Here is a 22292-nt window from a genome sequence, read left to right as displayed (position 1 = left end):
CCCCAAAGCCACCAACCTTACAAATCTGCCACAAGCAGTGAAAATATTGCTACTACCAAAGCAGCAACATTAAAATTCCACCTCAAAATCAGCACAGCATCAAGCAAGGAGGATGCCTGCCTGCCCTGGGATCTCTAACCACAGGTCACTTCTGCCCAACAGAAAAGCACAATTACCCTTCTCCATTTCAGAGACATGACAAACTCCAGGCCAGGAACTGCTCACATCTACAAGATCTCTGCCGTGAGCTGCTTCCGTATGCTGCCAAACACATCTCACACAGGCCCATCGGGGGCAGAAACACTTCACCCACCGCATCAGGGCAACGCTGGTCCCACCGAGAGCCACGGGCAGCATCTGTAGCTCCAGCACGGGCTGTCGTGACAGCCACACACTAACCACAAATCATTTTTTTCTGCCTATGTCACCAGCATCCCAGAGCCAGCAAATGCATTCAGAACCACATTTGGGTATTAAAAACATTCAACAATAAGTAAAGGCAATCCAAACCCATTGCCAATGCCACAGAAAATAATTACAGAGCAAGCCCCCTGCTTGCATTCATCCATAAAAAGTACTTTTTTCCCCTCCCCTCTTTTAAAGGTTTAAATCCCAGTTATTTAGGCACCTCCAGGCTACAGAGCTGAGAGCTGTAAGAGGCTCAGCTATGCAGGAAGACATCCCCTTCTTCCCTAACACCCCCATTTCACCGCACACAGCTGCTGACAGACATACGGTTTAACATTTGCCCATATAACAATATTCCCAGGATGCGCTCACTTCCATAGCGAGCCCAGCCTTCCAGCACACACAACTCTGGAGCGAAAATCCTCTCCTTTAGCAAACAAGAAAAAAAACAAAAACAAAAACAAAACAAAACAAAAAACCAACCCAGCAGGGTTTTGCTCTACCTGCAATCTCAAGCACTTCACGAAAACGCCGATACCGCACCAAAACCCCCTGAGATGCTTTCCCCCCTCGCTTCTGGATCCCGAGCGGAGCGGAGCGGCCTCAGGGATCCCCCTTCCCTCACGGAGCCCCCTCTCCTCACGCCGCAGCCCCGGCTCGGGCTCCCCGGAGGGGCAGAGCGGGAGCCCGCGCCGGAGCTGCGGCGTGGAAAACCCCCAGAACCCCGCCGCAAACTTCCTCCTCACCCCGGAGACACCGGCCGGCTCCCGCCTCCTCCTCCTCCTCCTGCCGGGCTGCCCGTACCTGGCTCGGCGCCGGGAGGTCGGTGCCGTCCCCACGCCCCGTCCCCGCCCCGCAGAGAGGGCGGGCGGAGCGCGGGGGGCGGCGGCGCGGCCCCGCGGGGCGGGCAGCCCTTGGAGCATCCCCGCCCCGCCGTTGCCAGGCGACGAGAAGGGGCCGGGGCCGGCTCCGGTGCCCGCGGGGCCGTGACAGCCCAGCGAGGGGAGCGGGCGGTGGGCGGACGGCGGCGGGAAGGTCCCCGCCGCACGGCTCGTGTGCTGGGCTCCGGTGGGTGTGAGTGACGCGCGCCGGACCCCGCCCGTGGGTTTAGTCGTGGTCATTTGGTTTTGCTCAAAAATAATGCGGTATTGCTCAAAATTATCTGTAATTAAAATTATCCGCAATTGAGGGTGAGAGAGAAGATGCCCGGGGTTCCTGAAGAATGAAATGCGGCTTAAAACCTGATTAAAACCGATTAATTCCCTCTATATTATATAATATTATATTATATAACTTTATATTGTATATAAAATAAAATGGTATGCAATTATATGTTTATTATTCCTACATTTATATGTAAGTTGCATGTTTTTTATATAATCCTGTGTGTGTACCTGGCACAGCTTGCCCAGAGAAGCTGGGGATGCCCCATCCCTGGAAGTACTCAAGGCCAGGGTGGACAGGGCTTCCCCACCCTAGGCTCGGTTATGGACAATCTCCCTGCAGGTGGTGAGTGTGCAGGATGGAACAGGAGAATCTTAACAGACTGATTTTAGGTTCCTGATGCCTCACAAGTGAAGGGGTTGCAGTGGCAGGCACTGAGGGCTGTCAGGACCCCAGGCAGGGACAATCTCTGGGGACATCGGGGTTCACAGGAGACAGCCTCACCTGCCCAGAGTACCCTCATTACTACAACAGAGTCACGAGTGAACACGGCCTCCCCAGGATGGTGGTGTCAGGCTAAAGCACCCTCAGCCTACTCAAAGCAAAACAGATCCTGTTATGATGTCTGTTTTGTCCTTGATTTTAATCCCTTTAGTTACAAGATAATGAGAAGCAAAACAAAAAGGCTGAGAACAGTCACACCGACTTCGTTATTTTATATTTGCTTCACTTCTTAGAAGTTGTGTAACTTCCTTTTTTGCAACACCTCATAAGAGCTGTGTTTATTGTGCTGTCTGTGCTAATAAAGAAAAAAAATAAAGGAAGAAAATCTCTTTCTGTGACTTTGCAGCAGAAGACTCCAAGGCAAAAAGGGAAATACCACCCCACCCCCCCCACCCCCCCAATTTCCATAAAATTCTTATTTGGCAGCCAAACCCTGCCTTTACTGTCGCAGTTGTCACTGCTGTGTCACACATGGAAGGAAACACCATCCTGCACGATTCAGCCAGCAAACAAACACCTCCCTCCCTACTGCAATGCCACTGAAAAACACAGAAAATGGAAGGCTGTTACCCTGCCATTTCATCATTCATGGCCATATTCCAAAGCCTCTCTTTAATGTTACCTCCAGGTATTTCAGAAGGGGCAAAGCTCTTTGGGGCGAACTTTTGCAACAGTGCTCATACATGGAGTTACAAAGATGCAGTAAATGTAAATCACTGAAAGTTCATATACTTTATACTTCTAAAATATTTTGGACTTTATTGTGTCCAAAGACAGGGAGTTTTCCAGAGAGGCCCAAAAATTACTTGAAGGAAGGGATAACGAAATTTTCAGAAAACAGAGCAAAGCAGGCAGACACAAACCCATCTACCAATGTAACATCTATTGTCCCATGTATTCCCTGAGCCTACCCTCATTTTCATCATAGCCAGCAGCTCCTAAGTGTAAAACATTGCTGTTCAAAAAGCAAAAGTAGAGAAAGAAATTAATCAGCCCCAGTTCTTATATATATATATACAATGCTTAAAGCAATTCACTGAACTTGACCCTTTTTGTAGTTCATTGAAAGAAAATGAGAAGAAGAATTCCATCTCTGCTGAGCACAGAAGTTTTGGAAGGGCGGGGGATGCCTGAGGTTTAGTGTGACAAAGTGTAACAGCAACAGATGAAAGCCAAGTGAAGCTTCAGCCAGCACGGACTGCTGTCCCCACGTGTGCAGGGAGGTGCCAGGGACTCGGCAGGGCACAGCTCGGGGCAGGTCCCCGCACACAGGGGACACACAGACCCTGGGCTCCAGACCCTTCCTGCTCCAGAGCTCTCCCGGGAAGATGAGGAGCTGATAATGAACCGTGCAAGAGGAATCAAAACCCTCTCCCTGACATCCTCCTATTCATTCATCTAAATGAACGGGAAAGCAATTTCTACAAGAAAGATTGAGGGGCAGACAACTTCACTGCTTTTTAAACAGGACATTTCTAATATCTGCTTTTCCTTCCAGTGTTCAATCTGAGAGTTGTATGCCAGGGGCTCACTGCAGAATAAACAACAATCACACATGAAATAATTGTACCTGCATGGTACATTTCGTAATTGTTTCCTGAAAGTCGGAAGTGTTTGTATTGTTACACAGATCAGGCACTATTACAGACGTTGTGAAACCTGACAATAACAGAACCATTACCTGACATAGATCTACTTTAAACAGCTTGTGATGAGAAAAACACAAAAATAAGCATTAAACAGATAAAGCAGCAATAGTTAAAATGAATGTTATAATAGAGATGTTAAGAACATATGCACAACTGTGTGGTACACCTGCTGAGTGCACTACTCAGTTTACTACCCAGGGCTTTGGCATTTATTATGCAGTAATAATTGAGAAGGCACAAATCTCTCATTGATAGATGCATTTTTCATAAAGGTCCTAGAAAATGTAAGGAGTTTAGACAATCACTCCTCATTAAAGAGCGACTTTATTAAGTAATAACCCTAAATATAATACAGGTCAATTTCTCATTTCATTAAAGCTAAGCCTGATTAAGCAGAGATTGTTATAAGCTGCCTTTGATCTCCATCGAGACAAAAACTTTATTTTTACACATTTCATGGTAAAGTGATAATTTTCTGTTTAATATGACTCAGGATTTGTGTCCTACAAAGGGAAAAGCAAAGCACACTTTCATGGCGGAGGGAGGGCAGGTGATCATCTCTGGCTACTCCTGGAAGAATGAGGATTAATTTTGGGAGTGACACAGGCCTTTAAGTGCCTCATGCCTAAGAGCAGCAAGGGTGCAGAGGAAGGGTGTCTGCATGTCTGCCGGGACAGCAGCTTCCGCTCGGTGCAGCTGCAGCTCAACTGAGTCAGCGCCACAGAAGGAGAGCTTGCGTGATACACATCTCCCATCTGAGACTCAGACTCTATTCTCCTGTCGTGATTTCAGGCAGCTGAGGAATTTGTGCAGGTTAGTGACTGCTCAGATGACCACAGACACTGAAATCCGCCCCAGGCTTTGTGCAAGGTTTGCACATTGAGACTCTCCTGAGCATGCTGTTTGTGACCCCATCAGCAGCAGATGCTGCTGTTCAGAGGAAAGCCATTCACACTCACCCAGTGCCGTAACAGCTGCACCCTGAAAACCCTCCCTCCGTGTGCCACTTGTATTAAGTGTACCTGCAAAGTATTCGTGCTCAAGTTCAGTCCAGGGTTTGAGGATGGAGACAAGTAGCTGTCAATGGAGACTAAACTTTTATCCTCACTACCACAGGAAAGAAGAGAGATGGGTACATTGGAAAAAGGATGCCTGGCACAGCCAGATCCCACAGATCTCCCAAACAAATACTATGCATCCTGGAAAAGGCACTTGCAGAAGAATGCCAGAGAAAATTTGGGGAAAATATTTGTTATCTGGGTGATTAGAAGAAGATTGCTGAACAGATCACTGAGTGCCTTAATCACAATCACTGCTATTCCCTTCCCTGTGCAGGTGGTGAGGCATGGTACCGGTTTGGAATGAGATGATCTTTAAGGTCCCTCCCAACCCAAACCATTCTATGATTCCACGATTCTATGATGATCAGTAGCACCCAGAGTGCCTGCTGAAACCAGGGGCTCCTGGCCAGGAAGCACCGAGCAGGGCACATCACTGAAAGGGTTTATGGCAGGGAAACCTGCTGATCTGGTACAGAGCACTGCAGTTTCTCTGGAGCAGTTCTGAACAAAGGCTGGCACCTCCTCTGCTGTTCCAGAGGCAGAATCCTTCCTCTGCATCTCACTAAGGCATCGCTCACAGGCGAGTCACACTAATGACAAGAAACTGGAGCTGAAATGTGAAGAACAGAGACTAATTAATAATGAAGATAATGAGATCACCAGAATATATATACACCAAACCTGCATCTTAATTATCTCATGAAAACTGGCAACTCCAATCATGCTTCAAAAGCCTTTAATCATGCTCTCTGATGAATATTGGTGCCTATTTTACAGAATTATGTAAAAATACCTTTTGTGTGGGTTTCCCCCCTACAATAAGAGCTGGCCAAGTTACTACTGCATGTAACTGCTCTGCTCCAAAATGAGATATCGCAGACTTGTAATTACAGCTGGTCTGATCTTCATCTCATCTACTCTCATCTTTTTGAGTGCTTCCTTTGAGGGAAATGAAGTAAGACTGGCGTGAGTTACTGCAGTATTATTATGAATCCCTTTTATTATGACAGAATAAACGAAGAACCATCCCTAATTAAGGCAGTTTCTGCCAAAACACAGGGAGCGTACAGTCCCTGCCCCAAAGACCTTGCAATCAGAACAGGCAAAGACACTTTGAGGTAGGGAAAAGAGGACAGATTGAACTTGCTCCCAACTACAACTTGTTCACATGATTTAAGGGGAAGTCAGGAGGAAGCTGACATAGGAGGAACACAGGACAAGTGTAGAGCAGGGGAGCTAAAGACTACAGAGGGGGCAGAAACAAACTGCAATTACAGCCGGCGGAGCCTTTCCAGAACTTTCTGCAGTTTCTTCCCTGCCCTCCACATCCCTTCATCCCTAAACAGGGTGAGGAGGTCAGCTCCAAACCACAGCTGCAGGGGAACACTGTTCTGGGTGCAGCAGGCACAGCTCAACCTCTGCTCCCGCTCCCAAAAAACAAAACCCCGAGTGCCTGCGGAGAGGCTCATTTTAGTAACTAAGGACACAGCAATTTAGACTCTACACCACGGGGGTCTGCTCTCCCCATGACCTTCAGAGCAGAGAGCTCGCCTGTGTGCTATCCCCAGGAAGAAGGAGGGCAGCCAGGCACATCAAACAGCTCTGCTCAAGCGCAGAGCTCGCCAGAGAAGGGCTCTGTGCAAGATGAGAGCACCGAAGGTAGGACAGGGCTGGCTGAGGACCCATCAGCATCCATTCCTGGGGCCTGAAGTGAAGCTGGACCCGACTCTGGGACATGCAATTACAGCATGAAGACATTTCAGGGGACTCACCCACTGCTCTCTCCAGAGATGAGCTACTTGTAACCATGCCATCAGCAGGTTATACCTTGGTTGCTTAATGAGGCGTTTGGAGGGATTTTCTGTGCTCCTCTCCAAAACCCCTCATGTAGTAGTCATGTAGTAGTCAAGTAGTCAAAAGCTACGAGTGCAAAGGCCAGATAATGGCACAGAATACACATCCCCATCTGAAAAGCAGTTTATATTTTGTTCATCACTGCAATTGTACCACTAGGTTTTTCACGTTAAGCTCTGAAGGCATCTCAAAATCCTAGCTGTGAATCCGTGATTAAAGCACCTTTGTCAAAAGCTTTACAAAAATATGCCCGACACTATCTACCCTATCAATTCAAAATCTATTTTATTTAACCCTTGTCAAAATATCCAATAATAAAAAAGTAAACCAGAACAGCCTACATGAGCAAACTAAAGTGAGAAATACCTAGCCTCTCCTTTAGAAATGGGCTGGGAGGACTCTGCAGCCTGGGGGCATGGACACATTCACTTTGCTGACAAGAGCATAGAAAGAAAAGTGTGAGCATCCCTCAGCCACCTCCGAGCTTAAACCAAGGTGGAGCCAAGCAGCTCCATATTGCACCAGAAAGAAGGAATCACATTTTCTCAGCTGTCTCCACTGGGGCTGTAGGGATAAGAGGCTTCGGCGCATTTTTTTCTAGCCAAGCAAGCAACTGGCCAGGGCTCAGGTGAGCCAGGAGCTGCGGGTGGAGCAGGGGGTTCTGACAGCCCTTCTGACACATAAATCTGCTGGACTGTGCTTTGCATGGTCTGTAGAAGACAGGCTGCTGCCAGAACTTCTTGGTAGTTTCAGCTCTGAGCATGTTTTCACGACATGTTTTTAAGCTTTTAGTCCCTTCTCTGTGTAACACTACTTGTTAGCAGAGGGAAGGAAAAGAAAAATAATCAGTTGGCCAGGATGAGAATAATTCATGCTCACCAGGGGCTAGTATTTCTCTCATGGTACACGGCAAGGCCGCAGAACAGAACATCCAAAAGCAAGGACAAACCTGCACTGAGCTCAGGGGTGCAACTTCACTTTGGTCCTATTGCTCGTTTTGCATTAACACATCTCTTTAATCACACAATTACACACTACTTCCCACTAGTCTGGATGTGTTCAGGACTCTGGATAGCTGGTGCTCGGCTTATCAGCAACTATTCAATATCTGCTTTAGTCTCTTGATCAAAGTGCAGCTTCATGTCTTATTTATGGCTACTACTAACAGCCAGCTCTGCAGACAGAACTATTCATTTTCCCCCAAGCTTTTCTGTGGTGTTCATCACTCTGACATCTGAGTGCTCTGCAACGATTAATTTATCTTCATAAAGTCGCTTCAAAATGAGAGAAGATGGTATTCCCATTTTACAGATCAGGAGCTGCTGCACAGACAGATTGAGGTCAAACATTTCCACTCATGATAGGTCCTAGTATGAAATGTCTCAGATCTAAATTTTTTTAGATACCTTCAAATATAATGCCAAAAAAAAAACCCCAAAACCCAAACCAACTTCAGGTTTGTGTGTTCAAATAAAACTGACTGGCTTCTTAGAAAGTCAGATACAAGAACAGAGAGGATTAGAGACTGTAAATGTTGGTTACCAGGAAGAAGGATAAAAACTTTCTGACCACCAGTCTCAAGAACACCGAAAACCAGTACAGATAACCCATGTGAATGTAAAATGCATTAGGAGCCTTTAATGAAGCAGAGAAGTATACCTTAGAAAACTAAATATATAGGGATGTCCTCAGCAGTTCAGGACACAGGACCAGATCCTGAGAGCACAGTTTAAGGTAGGAAGAATTGCAGGCTCTCTCCACTTCTTGGCCCATTGAGCCAAGAAAACAGAAAGCTTTGTAGTGTCGAAGACCACCCTGCGAAGGAAAGCTTTTGTTTTATCACTGTGTTAAAAGCATCTGTGGATCAAATGTGCCAGTATCACTTTACAGCATGAAAATGCCGCCCAGGGGACTCTCAAGACTCATCTTTTCAAACGCTGATACCTCTTTGTCAGTTTTAATAAAAGACAGCTACAAAAACAAAGTGGGCCATGTGGTCTCAATGAAGCAGAGACCGTGGCAATCAATAACAGAAACAATCTGCACTTATTCTCTGGGAGAATTTGCTTTTAGCAGCAACATCTCTATAATAAGACATCACTCAAAGAGCTCCCTTCAATTTTTCTTGGGACAATGAGCCCACTGTGCCCAAAGCACATCTGTGCTTACAGAGATTTGCAAACCAGGACAGTGTTTAGACTCATAACTTGGCCATGCACCATATGATGATAGACCACAGCTTGCAGGATGTTTGATCCTTCCTCTTCTGCCCTCAAATGGATAGTCTTCTATCTCAAAAGAAAACTTCTCTGCCAAAATGTTGACTTTTAGTGCAACATAGACATTAGGTCCTGCTTCACCTCATGATCTCTTTCACAGAAGTCCTCAGAAGGTCTGCCCAATACAAGCTCCTGTCTCCAGCCCTGTTTTTCAGCAGATGAATGAGGTTAAGAAAGACAACAAAACCTGGGGAGAAGAGGGACATGGAAGTTAAAAGAAAGCCTTTTTCATTTGTTATCCCTGAAAGACACCAAACTGTGCCACAGGAAATGCTTTTTAGTTAAGAATCCTGATACATCTCAGGCCCCAGACTGTGTAGGATTTAGATCACCTAAATTACATTGCAGATCAAAGTTCCATTTGTTTGGAAAATTGCATCTGAGACCATTAACCTTTTCTGTTTTATCAATCCAGCACCATCTTCATGTAGCACATACCTAGTAATGGGACTCCTGAAACAGCTGGTCACCTATCCCAGTGCCACCAGTACAGGAACCAGCTGTCACCAGGGAACAAACACCTACGGGCAGGGGGTGGCCTTGGCTTAGCCCCTGGCACTGACAGCTGTGGCCTCTCCATCCAGGCTATGTGGAGAGTTGTTTGTCAGAGGCAGGAGAAGGCTGCAAAGTGCAGGAGCTGAACTGTTTGCTGTGTTTGGCCATTTCCAGCAGGTCAAGGTGTGGCTCTGCTGTCTCACAGTGACCTGTGCCCTCCCCAGTGCCAGCAGTGACCCCTGTAGGGCCCTGCATCATCTTCCTGTCACCTGTGGCCGTGTGGTGACAGCAGTGTGACAGACCCCAGCCCCTGCAGTCCTGGGGTCTCCATGGATACAAGAGAGACATGAACTGGTCTGGTTCCTGTGGCTCTGTGCTTCAGTGACGTTGTGGCATTCGGCTGTCGCGTCCTTTATCTTTCACTTTTTCACTTTGCTTCACCAAATGAGGAACCAGATGTTTCCAGGTCCCTCTGACAGAGAGACACTGCCACAGTTGTGAGCAGGGAGCTGGATTGTGAGGCTGAACCTGTTTCAGTAAGTAATGTTCATAAAATCATTTCAGTCCAAGTTGCAGCTGCAGCAAATTTTTACATGCCTGGTAGAGGATTACTTCTGGGTTTAGGATCTTGGATCATGCAGAATGTCAGGAATGGGTTCAATCACCAGTTCTATCCAGAAACAGAATTCTCATTCTTGGATATGGTTAAAAAATAGCAACCACTAAAATATTAATGTACTGATGGAAACCCCCCACTACTTCATCTAAGTATGGCCTACAAAGCATTGCAGAGGCATGGTTGGATATTACAAAGGGAAGTCCAATTTCAGTAAGAAACACACAAATTTTAGTTTAATAGTTACACAGGGCCAATCTTAGCATCTGGAACGTGAATTCTAGCCTTAACGATTCAGTACAGACATCAAAATCATCCAGTATCCAACCTGGGCCATCCCTAGCACATTCCTTTACCTTTGTGATTTGTGGCTCCTGTTTATCACCCATCTCCATTCATACTGAAATCTAGCAAGCCAGGTACTTCCATCAGCTCTGCACTGCAGCAGCAAGAGACAGCAAGTCCATTTTCTGTGGCACCAGAGAATGACAACTCAATGTTTTCCATGACATCTTGTTTTGGTGGGTTTTAATCTTGTCCCTGAGAGACAGGAGCTGCTGTAGCCACTGCTGGTTTGAGGCTCTTTTTTGCAGCTCACAGATACGTAATACGCAGAAGTTCAGTGGGGAGAGAAAAAGGAAACACAATTTTTGCATGGTGAAAGTGGTGCTTTTGGAAAAGCTTCCACAACTCCAGTGAGACAAAAACAGAGATTAGAAGAGAAAAGGTAAATTTTTCATCAAATCTTGCAACCAGAATCACACTCTTTTCCTCCATGTCACCCTTGCCAGACCCAGTCAGATCCCTCAGTATTTTGTTCTGGTCTAAGCCAAGACCCAGATTTGAGGCTCCCTGGGGCACAGCACTGTACAGAGAAAAGCTAGCTGTGTAAAAACCTGGAGTTAAGTCAAGAGAGTTCAGTGAGCATTGAGAGAGTGAGCAGCAGAGGGGATTTACCTAGAAATGGAGCATCTGTGAAGCACCAGTTGTTCATAGGGACTAATGGACTTACCTTGCTCCCCAGGTATTTTCATTGCAAAGGTACATAAAAACGCTTTGAAAACTCTGTCCTGATACTACAGCAAACAGCCCTACAATGACTTTGACTAACTAACCCCTAATGCAGATGAGAAAGCAACAGGGATTTTTCTTGTACAGTCATTTCGTGTTCTGCCCTTTGCTCTGGCCCAGCCAGCTAGAGACAGAGCCTCTCAGGGCACAAAACCCCCAAGATCCCAGACCATAAGACATAAAAACATTTCTGTGCACTGATTGCCTCCTCACAATAACCTCATTATCACAGCTGTCAGTCACCAGGACAAACCAGTCACCAGCATGGGAACCACTGATAAGAGATTCTCACCCTCAAATGCATTTGCTGCCTGGAACAACACAAGGGATGGCAGCTTTAGCACCACAACAGGCTCCTCCAGGCCAAAGGAGAAGGAGGTGTCCTGTCCCTCCACTGCAAGGGACTGGAGGGGTCACATGAAGAGATTCCCTTTGACTCTGTCACACCATGGGGCTGGCTCAGTGTGGAGTTACTCAGCACCTTCAATTCCACACTTAGCCAGCATTCACATGGAGATAATTGTTTATATCTTCTAGATTTATATCCCACAATGGTGATGTCCTGTGATCAGGCTGGAAAATGTAAGGGCCTTTTTTCTTACAGATTTCCCAGCACATAAATCTTGTATCCATGTGCTTTCCTAAGTGGCTATCCAAAACCACCATTATTAACCATTCACCTGTTACATGATCTCTTGATTTTATCCAAGTCCTTGATGTACTGATAAGGGGTGGCTACAGTCCTGACCATGCCAATATAAGGCTGGATCACTCGTATCCAGTTCTGATCTCAATAGTCCTCAGCCACTGTTCAATTCAGTGCTGTTACAGTGAGAATATGATCACAATTTATAAACTTCAGTAAGTAAAACATTTTTAACAAATTTCAGAAAAATGCTGTTAACATTTTAAAGTCAGCAAAAAATCTTTCCCGAGGCAGGAATTTTCAAAAACTTGCCCTGAACATACATTGCCTGAGCCAGACACTTTAACAGATGGACTCTGAGAGCTTTTTTAATATTGGCTATTAATAAGTGCAAATGTTCACAATGACAAATGCAATGTATTTTTAGTCTGTACTGGGACAGTAGCCTGGTCTTCATTGGCACTTTTTGTCAAACTTTCCTCTTTGACACAAACCCCACCTGTGAGTCTGAATATGCAGGCACACAATCACGAGCTCTTCCCAGCCTCACCTTCCTGTTTCACAGTAAGGTCTGTAAACACTCACACTGCTCTGACTGCCTGCCACGTGTGTCTGTGCTTCCACCTTGTCTTATTTCTCTCCCAGCACTCACAAATGTTCTTATTACAGGGATTACCCAGTGACTGGAGCTTAGTTAACCCGGAATTATCCAGTGTAAATCAACTCAGCATCAGGCTTTGCTGCTGAAATGAATGGATTAACTCATGATACAGTTAAGTAGGAGGACCAGGCTCTGTACTATAAACATCACAAATGCAAATGTCTTTCATAAAGTCCATTCTTTTGTTGTTATTTTTCAGATAGTGAGGAGGGAAGGGGTGGCTCTGAGCCATCTGTCCTTGGCAGCAAAGGGTCCCAGTCACCTTCTGCCCCCTTGCTGTGTCTTTGATTCCCAGCCCAATACCTGGGGCACAGCTACACAAACACCTCCAAAATCCCAGCACCCTGAACCACCCTTGCCACGCTGTGAACCCTGCCTGCAAGCAATGCAAATATTTTGAATCTGATTCCTGTGGCCTTTTCCCTGGGTGACACACACAGTCTTAATGGTTACCAAAAGTACACTGTGGTAAACATAAACTGTGATAAGTTTGACAAATGCCAGCTGACGTAAAACGGACCCATTGTGTGTGTTTAACTGGAAGCAGTCAGAAATTCACATCTCGAGTTCGTGGTTTCCTCTGGGATCATCGCAGTAACTTCTACATACCACAAGTTTATTCCAATAGAGGATAATTTTTAAATAGAGAGCACCAGAAAGGACATGGGGAAACCTGGGGTTATTGCAGAGGGAGCCTGCACAGGTGGCTCAGTGCTGCTCACCTGCAATGCTGCTGTTTTGTCAACAAACAGCTGCACTCATTTCCCCAAATCACCCAGGAGAAGCTTTTGTCACTCACTGGCCTTTTGGAGGTGCTCTCGGGTGCTGCAGGGCAGACACCGATCAAGGAAGAAAGTTCCAGGGCAACACAGCTTGGATACCATCAGTGTAATTTCCTAACACCTGCACGAAAAGAAAGAGTGGCTACTGCCATTTCACTGCAAAGAAATCTGACAGAGAGAGGCTGTGCCTTCAAAAGTGGTCAGACGCCTACTTCCCACCCTTTAATTGCTTCTGTTGCATATTTGTGTAATAAAAGCTCAAAGAAACACAGGCTTTGCTGAACAGCAGGAATACAGCCTAGGTGGTCTCCAGGCCTAAAACTACTTTCAAGTGACTTCTTCAAGCTCAGACAAAAAAAAGTGATAAAGTCAGGACCTGGATGCTTCTTTCCCCATTCTTGCAATGCCACCCCCAGGACTCAGTGCAGTACCCTGCTAGGATGGATGCTGCACAGGACTAGAATTACCCTCATCCTGGAAACATTTCCCTCAAATATTCGGCTCCACTCCTTCCCTCCTCCCTGAGCAATGGGCAAGGGTGGGGTGAGAGTATTTCACAATTAATTTTCTGCTGTGGCAGAGAGGATGCATTTCCTTCTGGTGCTCGGACAAATGACTGAGCCCTGGGCAGTGACCTGGAGTGACAGCAGTGCTCTGGCTCCCCAGCACACAGGACACAACTATTTGTGAAGCTGCCTCACTGGATCAATTGCCTCTCCTTCCCATGTCATGCTGCCATTTTTTCATTAAATCACTATTAATATCAGAACTGGAAGTCTCCGCAAGCCCTGAATGAAGTCCACCACAGAGCTCCCTAGCTGAAATCAATATTCCAGCTGCTGCTCCTGGGAAAAGAAATGTGTTTTTTCAACATCCGACAATGCTAAAAGAAGCTGGCCACCAGATAAAGGCAGCCCACAAATGAGCACCAGCACTTTTGCTCGAGCCTGGTCTAAAAGCTACTGACATCAGCAGCAAACCTTTATTTCGGTAAAAACACACTTGGCATTAGCCCTGAACCCCCTCATGTTGGGTCCCAGCTACACTCCATGAACTTCTCTGTTGCTTTAATCTCCCTGTTAGGTGCTGCTGCGCCCTGCCTGGGGACAGTGTTGATCCCATGAGTGCCTCCAGGCAGGCCAAGGCTTTCCAAGGCCAGAAGACAAGTTGGAAACTTCTGGTGCCCTTCATCCACCAAGCTTAAAGGGGGACAGGAAGTGTGTCCTACCTGACTGCTCTGCTCCTACAACTTTCCCAATGCTGCCAGCCCCTCCTTGGCAGGAATAATTTCTATCTTCCAGGTCAACAGAGAATAAATGCTGTATTTTGGCACTTTCATCCACATGTAAGTAGTAACTGACATGAAGTCAGTTCATCTGAAATGCTTCAGATACATGACTGAGTGGCATCTCTGCCAGGAGAGTTTGCATTTTTACCTGTCCTGCAGACACAACTGCTCTGCCTGGAAACAGCATGGATGCTGCAGGTGTGGTTTAAAGCTTCATGCAAGTCTTGAGGGAAAAGTGCCCTTCACCCCAGAGATAAACCTGTCCTCCTTCTCTTCCATCCCCTTTGCAGAGCTGGCTTTGACCAGACTTCCATATCCATCTCCCAGATCTTTTAACTTCTCCCACGTTTTAATTATTTCTGTTTCACATCTGGCTGACCAAAGCCCAAGAGAAACAAGTTCAAAGGCTTTCTCAAATCACAGTATAACAGTAGGTGGTCCCCCCTGTGGCAATCACACATCTTACAATTAGGAAAAAGGAAAATGAAGGAAATAATTGCAGTGACTGCTCAGGGCCCCTGCTGCCAGTTATCCCTGATGGAGAGTGTCTGCTCCCTGTTTCCTTCCTGGTGGCTCAGCCCCAGACAGGCAGGGCCAGCACTGACAGCCCAGGAATGGAGCAGCACCATCAGTCACTCCTATCTGGTGTCCAGCATGACTGCACACAGACATTTAATGCCATTCCAAAACCTCAAGATATTCAAGGCATCCACATGGATGTGACACAGCTCCCCCAGGAGCCCAGACCACAGCACCACAAACGGTGGGCACGGGCACCCAGCAGAGAGGGTGAGAAGAGCCACAGCCTCCACGGGGGCCTGGCTCTCATCTCCTGTGTTGAGATGTGAACACCAATTCACTACCCAGCTGCAGTTTGCTGGGCTTCTCAGCTGCCTGCGTGGCTGCAGCTAAAGATGCTCCAGTCAGAGCCATCAGCCTTTCAATCACCTGAGCACGCCCTGAGCTGTGACCAATCCTCCCCTCAGTCCCTTCTGCAACTGCCTTTCTCCACCCCGAACTCAGAGGAACGCACAAGACACAGGGGATTGTCCTTTGAGGCTGCAGACACTGCAGGGACTCACCTGGGAACACCCCAAAGGCTACACACGCTCCTCTCAGGACAGTTATTGGATTACTGCTTCTGGCTCAGTGCTTTGTGCTTTAGGCTCTGCCAGACGGGTTTAATCAGCTGGTAATGTGACACTTCCTTCTATAAAGACCTGAGATCTACTTCCCTGGCAGCATGCCTTTTCCTCCAGGAGGTCAGCCTGCATCCCTGATTTCTTGCGTGCTGGGAGAGGGAGATGAAGGAAAAATAAAAAAAAATTATGGCAGTTTTAATTTCCATGTACACCTGACAGGACATCCTGCTCAAAAAGGATATCTCAAGCAGCTCTCGAGGTTGGCTCATTTCAGCTTCTGACAGCAGGAGAGGCTGAGCTCAAAACTCCTGACTTACTCCAAATTCCCACTGGGGGATTAAGGAATGAGAAGTTAATCTCAAAAGAAACCAGAGATGACACAACAAACTGTGGATACAAATTTGAGCAGAAATGCACTGCAAAAGAGATGCTACCTACTAGTCCAGGAAGTTTACTGAATAACCTGCCTTGTAAGATTTCTGGAGACAGGATTGGGGCTCAGATCTGGGACATCCTAGCTGCCCTGAAAGCTGCCTTCCAATTCTTACTTCCTTTACTTTACATGTAGTTTTCTTGCCTCCCTCACCCAACTCCCATCTTTCAGCATCTTTCCACTCTTTTTCCTAAGCCACATTTAGCAAGCAGTGTCAAAAAACATCACAGGAAAAAAAATCCAGCCAAGGTGGTCCCTCCATAGCCATATGTGATCTTCACTTTGAAAAGTGCTACAAAACATTCTGAGCAAAATATTTACTCAGGCTATAAACCTGGACACCACCATCTCACCTGGATGCACTGGTACCTCCTCCCCCTACCTTCCTCCTGCCCTTCTTTTTATCCAGCAGACAACAGGGTGAAAATTTCTGGACAGTCTCTTGGGCTGCATGGGATCAGGCAAAGCCAGTCTTGTTATTTCCAGCATGCAAACTCTGCTGTCACTGCTTGCTATAAAAAAGCCTTAGTTGGGCATGAATGAAAGGCAACGACTAAAACATTGTATGAAATTGATTTAATAAGGTTCAGTGATTGAAACAGGAAAGATTTTCCTTGACAAATTGTTAGAGGCCAGATTCAGCCTTCTGTGACCAGCTCTGCTGTCAGTCTAATTGAAATTTGTGCAGTAAAGGGGCAACAGCCTTTGCTCTCAATTAACTCTGAAGAAAAGTAGAAATCTTTTCAATCCTTCTGAATTATCAGCCCTTCTTTCATCTGTTGGGTTGGGAGTTTTTTCCTGTATATTTATACAGCTATTAAGAATATTTGCAGATACCATAATTTAAAATCATAATTTAGGACAATATATTAAATTGCTTTAAAAGCTAGGATTAGAGAACAGGAGAAAAATAGTATTTTATTTTGAGGAAGGAGGTAGCAATCGGCTACAAATACCCACTGTAAGGGCTGATGTAGTCCCCAGCTCATCCTGTCACAGACTTCTGGCTGCAGATTGATTTGGATGTATCAAGTGTTTCCTACATTTTGGTTACAGATATAAAAAATCCAATTCTACCACTCTTGATTATACTGACCAGCACATCCTTTGGAATTACTCCTTAAGGCTTAACTGAATTTTGTTTATGAGGAAAAATAACACCTTGTGGTAAATGAGTCCTTGAATCTGGATACAGCAAAATTTGGAGCCAACCACGGCTTGGGTTAGGTCTGTTTCATATGAGCTAAAGGCTCCCAGGTATATCTCGGCATGCTGCTGACCCCTGCTCGGCCTGAAAGCAGTACGTGTGTGTTGTTACCCAGATGGGGATCCCAACATCTGGAGCAAGCAGGAGACATTATCTGGGCTCCAGAGAGGGGCAGCCACTGAAGCTGCAGGCAGCTTTATGTGAAAATCTCCTTCTCAGGAAAATATCCTTATTAATAAAACAGTAGGGAATGTGGAAAAGAAGATTTATCTCAGAGTAAAATGCTTCTTTAGGAGTTCCCCAAGGAGTCAGTAGCAGCTTGCTATGGCACTAACACGGCTTTTACTGCAGCAGCCATGTGAATGAGAAATATTTCCGTGTTAGGAGCAATTAATAGAGGCACAAAGCAGGAAAGCTGGGCAAGCAGAACCAGTGCCTTGAGTAACAAAACCCACAGCTACTGGAAAACCTCCTGAAAGGTTCTGAGTATGAAACAATCCATGACCTAATTAGGTGGCACTGTTACTGAAGAATAGAGGAAGGAACAGAAAGAAAGCAGGGGGAAGATTAAGGCGAGAGAGACAGAGTCCTTAATACTCAGGAGATGAGTCCAAGCTGGAGCTGACCAGCCCTGACGCTTTATTTAACACACACAAACACTCGGCGAGGGAGGAGGGAGGCACAGATGAAAAGAGACTTGCTCCATGCTCATGGAAGGTCTCCTCATGGAGCACATTTTATACACTGAGATGAATGAGGGAAACAGACAGGAAACACCACAATATGTTGGGATTTGGAATTAACTAACCCATACTGGTTTCTGCTACTAAAATACCACATTCTTCTCCAAGGGGGAAAAAATGGGTTAGGAATCCCTAAGCAGCTTTGTAGGAAACAAGTATTACAGTGAACTGGGCCACAACATGGTAAGGATGTGATCTATTCTGCACCTTTCCCATGATGATTCCCCATCAGCGATGGCAGAAGCACAGCTCAGAGGCAAACTGGTATCTGAGCCAGACAGAGCACAGTTCATGGGCACAGGTTACTTGGGTGACACAAAGCAGTTCTCTGCAGAAACAGGCTCAGCAATGCCAAAGCTACTCTAACCCCTTGAGGCCACCACACAAGGCTGCAGGGGAATAATCAGAAATATCCATTTGGATACTGCTGTGGAGTGCATGGCCTTTTCAAGGCAGGAGAAAAACCCAAAGCATCTAAACAATAGCAGACTACACCCAAGGAGTTCACCCCACACCACCCAAACCATGCTCTGCCCTAGGGAGCACAGGACACTCCTCTCACTCACCAGGACTGTCAGATTCTTTCTGAAACAAAGACAGGCCAGACTCTAATTAGGGTGCACAGTCCCAGTGCTGACTTCAGTGAGCACTGCTGATTTAAAAGGCAGGGTTCTGGTATCTCCCATGCAATACTGGAAGTGGAGAAGAGCAGGGCCAGCCAAATCCTTGTCACCTCTCAGCCCAAGAGGTCCCGGGCTCTGTCACAGCTGGCTTCCCACTGACACTTGCTGTGAGCACTTCTGGGCCAAGAAGAGCTGATGAGGTGCAGCAGCCTCATCTGACAGCCAGTCAAGTACGACAGCCCTCACTTGAACTACACGTTTATTCCAACAGGGAACCAAAGCTACAGGGATTTGGCCTGAGCATCAGATGTACGAAGCCTTTGAACTAAGTTCCTTTACAGTCACAGTCCCAGCACAGAAAACATTTGTAAAACTGCCTGATCAAAAAGCATCGATAAATTGAGTCATGACTTCCCTTCCTCTCACTGCAGTGTTCACTATTCCCAAAGGATAAGATCTGAATCCTTCACTCACTGTACTCTGTGACTAATCTGCTTCATCCCCACACCAGGAGCTGCTGTGAAGTGCTGCTGTTTTGGGCCGGGTGGCACAGAGAGTCCCTGTCCCTGGCTGAAGGACAAGCAGACACACTCAGCTCCCTGGCAGCCTGAGTCACCACCCAGCACTGATGGGAGCTGTGTTCCTCAGGATACAGCTTCAGGCAGCTGAGCTGTGAGAGAGCTGCACATGAGGAGCTGTGCCACTGCCCTGGCCTGGCCCTAGAGAACACAGGTACCACTGCAGGGAGCTGGGCCAGCCCAGCCCAGCCCTCTGCTGTGCCTGCGTCCCACAGCTCTACCCTGACACGTGCCTCATGGGAACGTGCTTCTTCACAGGATGTGCCACCGTCTGTGCACACCTCTGCCCCAAAACGCTTCAACCAGGAGCGCAGACATCCCTGCAGTGCCTGCTGTTTGCATCAAAGCGTGGGGAGAGGTTGCCATGAGCACCGAAGCAGCCAGTCATGCCCACCCACCCCAGCGCAGCCCACGCAGGCACATCACATGCCAGGGAGAAAGGCTCTGTGTGGGCTCACTTTAAGTGCTCAGGGAGATCAGCTCCTTCGCTGAGGCCACACTCAGGCTGTGACAGAGGCTAGAGATGGATGCAGACACCCCTATCCTAAACCACCCATACAACCACAATCATACCCTCGCCTCTGATTCGGGATAAATCTCCAGGTTTTCCACAATTACTTCTTACTCCACTCAAAGCAAACACAAACACTTCAGAAAGCAGAAAAGCTCAGTGAGAACAAAACCTCACAGTACATTCTAGTTCCGCCTAAGAAAATAGACACCTTAGGAAACAGGGAACAGCTCAGCTCAGTTTTTCTCTTCAAGCCTGCTTCATCACAGTCTCTGCCTTCAGCGCCCAAGGAGTGGGAATGGCTCCGCGTGCACTGCAGGGCTCCTGTTGCATCAGCCGTGCAGGGGGAGATGCGCAGAGCCCCCTGTCAGGCGCTGTCCCTGCTCTGCTGTAGGTACCACTGCACACAGTGCCGCGGGCTCACCCTGAAAAGAACAAGCTGACAAAGGGGGAAGGGTCAGGCTCTGCTTTCCCAGTCGCTAAGGTTTTCTAAGAGTCGGCTCCTTCGGTCCCACACCACTCAGTTAATGGCTAGTTAAAGCAGCTTCACACTAATTGAAAGCAGGCTTCTGTAAGTTTTAACTGTGGGTTTTAGCCTGATTTACATCCCTGAACTACAGCACGTTTAACAAAGATGACTTCAGAGGGAAGAAAACGTTCCTTAGTTTAAAATTGTACTTACTGAGAGTGACTGTGAAAGTCTCCACGGGAACTGCAGTGTCTCTAAAGCCCGTCTCGGCAGCAGCAAAGTTTTCTCTCTTGCCTTGCACAAGTGGGATGTGAAGCCAGACCTGGGACGCGCTCTGTGTCTGCTGATGTGGGCTCTCAACTGTGTATCGTTGCCAAGACACCCGGGGCAGACTCCAAAGCTTCCAGATCTCGCCCTGGCCAAGGCATTCCTAATCAAATGCTCCTTTCAGCACAGCCACAGGCATCACACGGCTGCGAACAGCATCGTTTTCTTTCATTCAGGTAAAGATAAACTTCCATTAAGTGCTCTCATCAGTATGAAATGCTGATTATTAACGAAACATTTTCTATCTGGAATTGTAACCGATGTTAAAAACTATGTTAGGGGTTTTTTTTTAATAAACAAACTTTCTGCCTCACCCCCCTGCTTTGAGCTGCTCCGAGATCACAGAAACAATGGCAGGATTGAAGTCTGCCCCCAGGTTTGATGCTGAAATCTGCAGTGGAATCAGTTATTTGTGAAGAACCGCAAGAATCTGCTATACCAAAATTTCATGATCGGCAGGTAAATGATTCTTCATGGAAACATAGGGAATTCATAAAATCAACTCCTGAAGCAACACACAATTAAATATTTGCATTATGGCAACAGGTCCTGGACAGCCGGCTCTCATGGTGCCAAGGTTTTTCTCAAAGATATCACCATCCAAAATACAAGATGCGTGAAGTTTCAGTGAGCAAGAAATAGTCAGATCGGAGGAAAACAGAAGTGTCAAGTGCAGCAGAAGCCGAACTTGTCTATCTGAAAAAATACAGCCTCTCTCTGCTGCCTCTCAAATCAGTATTACAGGTGTCATTTTGGGCTCTCACCCTTTTGAATTTGTTGTCCCTTCATCTGTTAATTGTCTTAATGGCTATTCCATATCTTAGTGGTGGTTAAGAAGGGAAAAGTTTCATGGATCTCATGGAAGCCTGTGCAAAACCAGAAGAGGAGAAGACATTTAAGATCCCATTTGCCAGTGTTACAGGTGATCCTAAATGCACTCCTGCTTCCTTGTTCAACATTAATCTGTGTTTCTACAGGTAAGTTGACTACAACAAGAATGTTTACATTATAGAACTTAAAGCATTTTAAAATTATCAATATGGCTGATCTGACATGTTTTTGATTTTTTTTTCCCCTGTTGATCACAAACAGTTCTGAAAATTACTTCTTCAATTAGGGTAGGCAATATTTTTCAGCATTTTTCAATCATTGAATCATAAACTAGACCAACTTCTAAAATTCTGATTTCTGCAGCAATGGAAATTCATGAACGCTGAATTTCGCTCATAGGGTTGCTCAAAGTGGGAAGGATCAAACATTCCCAATATTTAAGTTTCCAGGGAGGATATACTTTAATCCTCTTCTTTCCTCCTACAATTACCATTATGGGTGTGTAAGTAATTTAAAGTGAACTACTTGTACAAGACCACGTGTAGTACGGCTGGAGTAAAACCAGCTATGTCCCCCTCCCAGCAGGGCCTCAGTTCCTGACTTCAAATAATAGGGTGGTAAAGGAGAGCTGGAAGCAAAAGGAGACAATGAGGTCAAGAAAGTACCATGGGAAGGTAACTCTGGTTTTGCATCTGAGTTTTTACTCAGACACATTCTGGAAGAAGAATAAACTGCTCTTCTACTGCAAAAAACACCCCTTGCACTTCATTTGCATTGAGCCCTGGAGTGTTCTGCCTCTAACCAGCTTCATCACTCAGCCCAGGAGAGATCAAGCATGAACAGTTCTGCCAAAAAGGTGATCATCTGTTAACAGAACTAGTTCTGGACACCCCAGGGAGTGAGGCACCTGGGACAGCTCACGCTCTTTACACACAGATGCTGAAGGCACA

The 22292-nt window shown here is 46.4% G+C and overlaps 1 protein-coding gene across 6 annotated transcripts in view; it reads right to left on the bottom strand.

Moving 5' to 3' along the window:
• Positions 1-22292, bottom strand: part of RAB11FIP4 (RAB11 family interacting protein 4) — a 119089-nt gene that overhangs the window by 30785 nt on the left and 66012 nt on the right. For 2 of the 6 annotated variants that reach the window (XM_040081536.2, XM_040081541.2), the window contains exon 1: positions 1155-1251. The exons of 2 other annotated variants lie outside the window; for them this stretch is intronic. The gene's annotated coding sequence lies outside the window, so the exon portion shown is untranslated. 2 more of the 6 variants (XM_040081540.2, XM_040081538.2) reach the window with 2 other exon arrangements.

Source organism: Hirundo rustica, chromosome 18 (assembly GCF_015227805.2).
Source record: "Hirundo rustica isolate bHirRus1 chromosome 18, bHirRus1.pri.v3, whole genome shotgun sequence".
In the NCBI taxonomy this organism is placed as follows: domain Eukaryota; kingdom Metazoa; phylum Chordata; class Aves; order Passeriformes; family Hirundinidae; genus Hirundo; species Hirundo rustica.
This window is presented reverse-complemented; position numbering and strand designations above follow the sequence as displayed.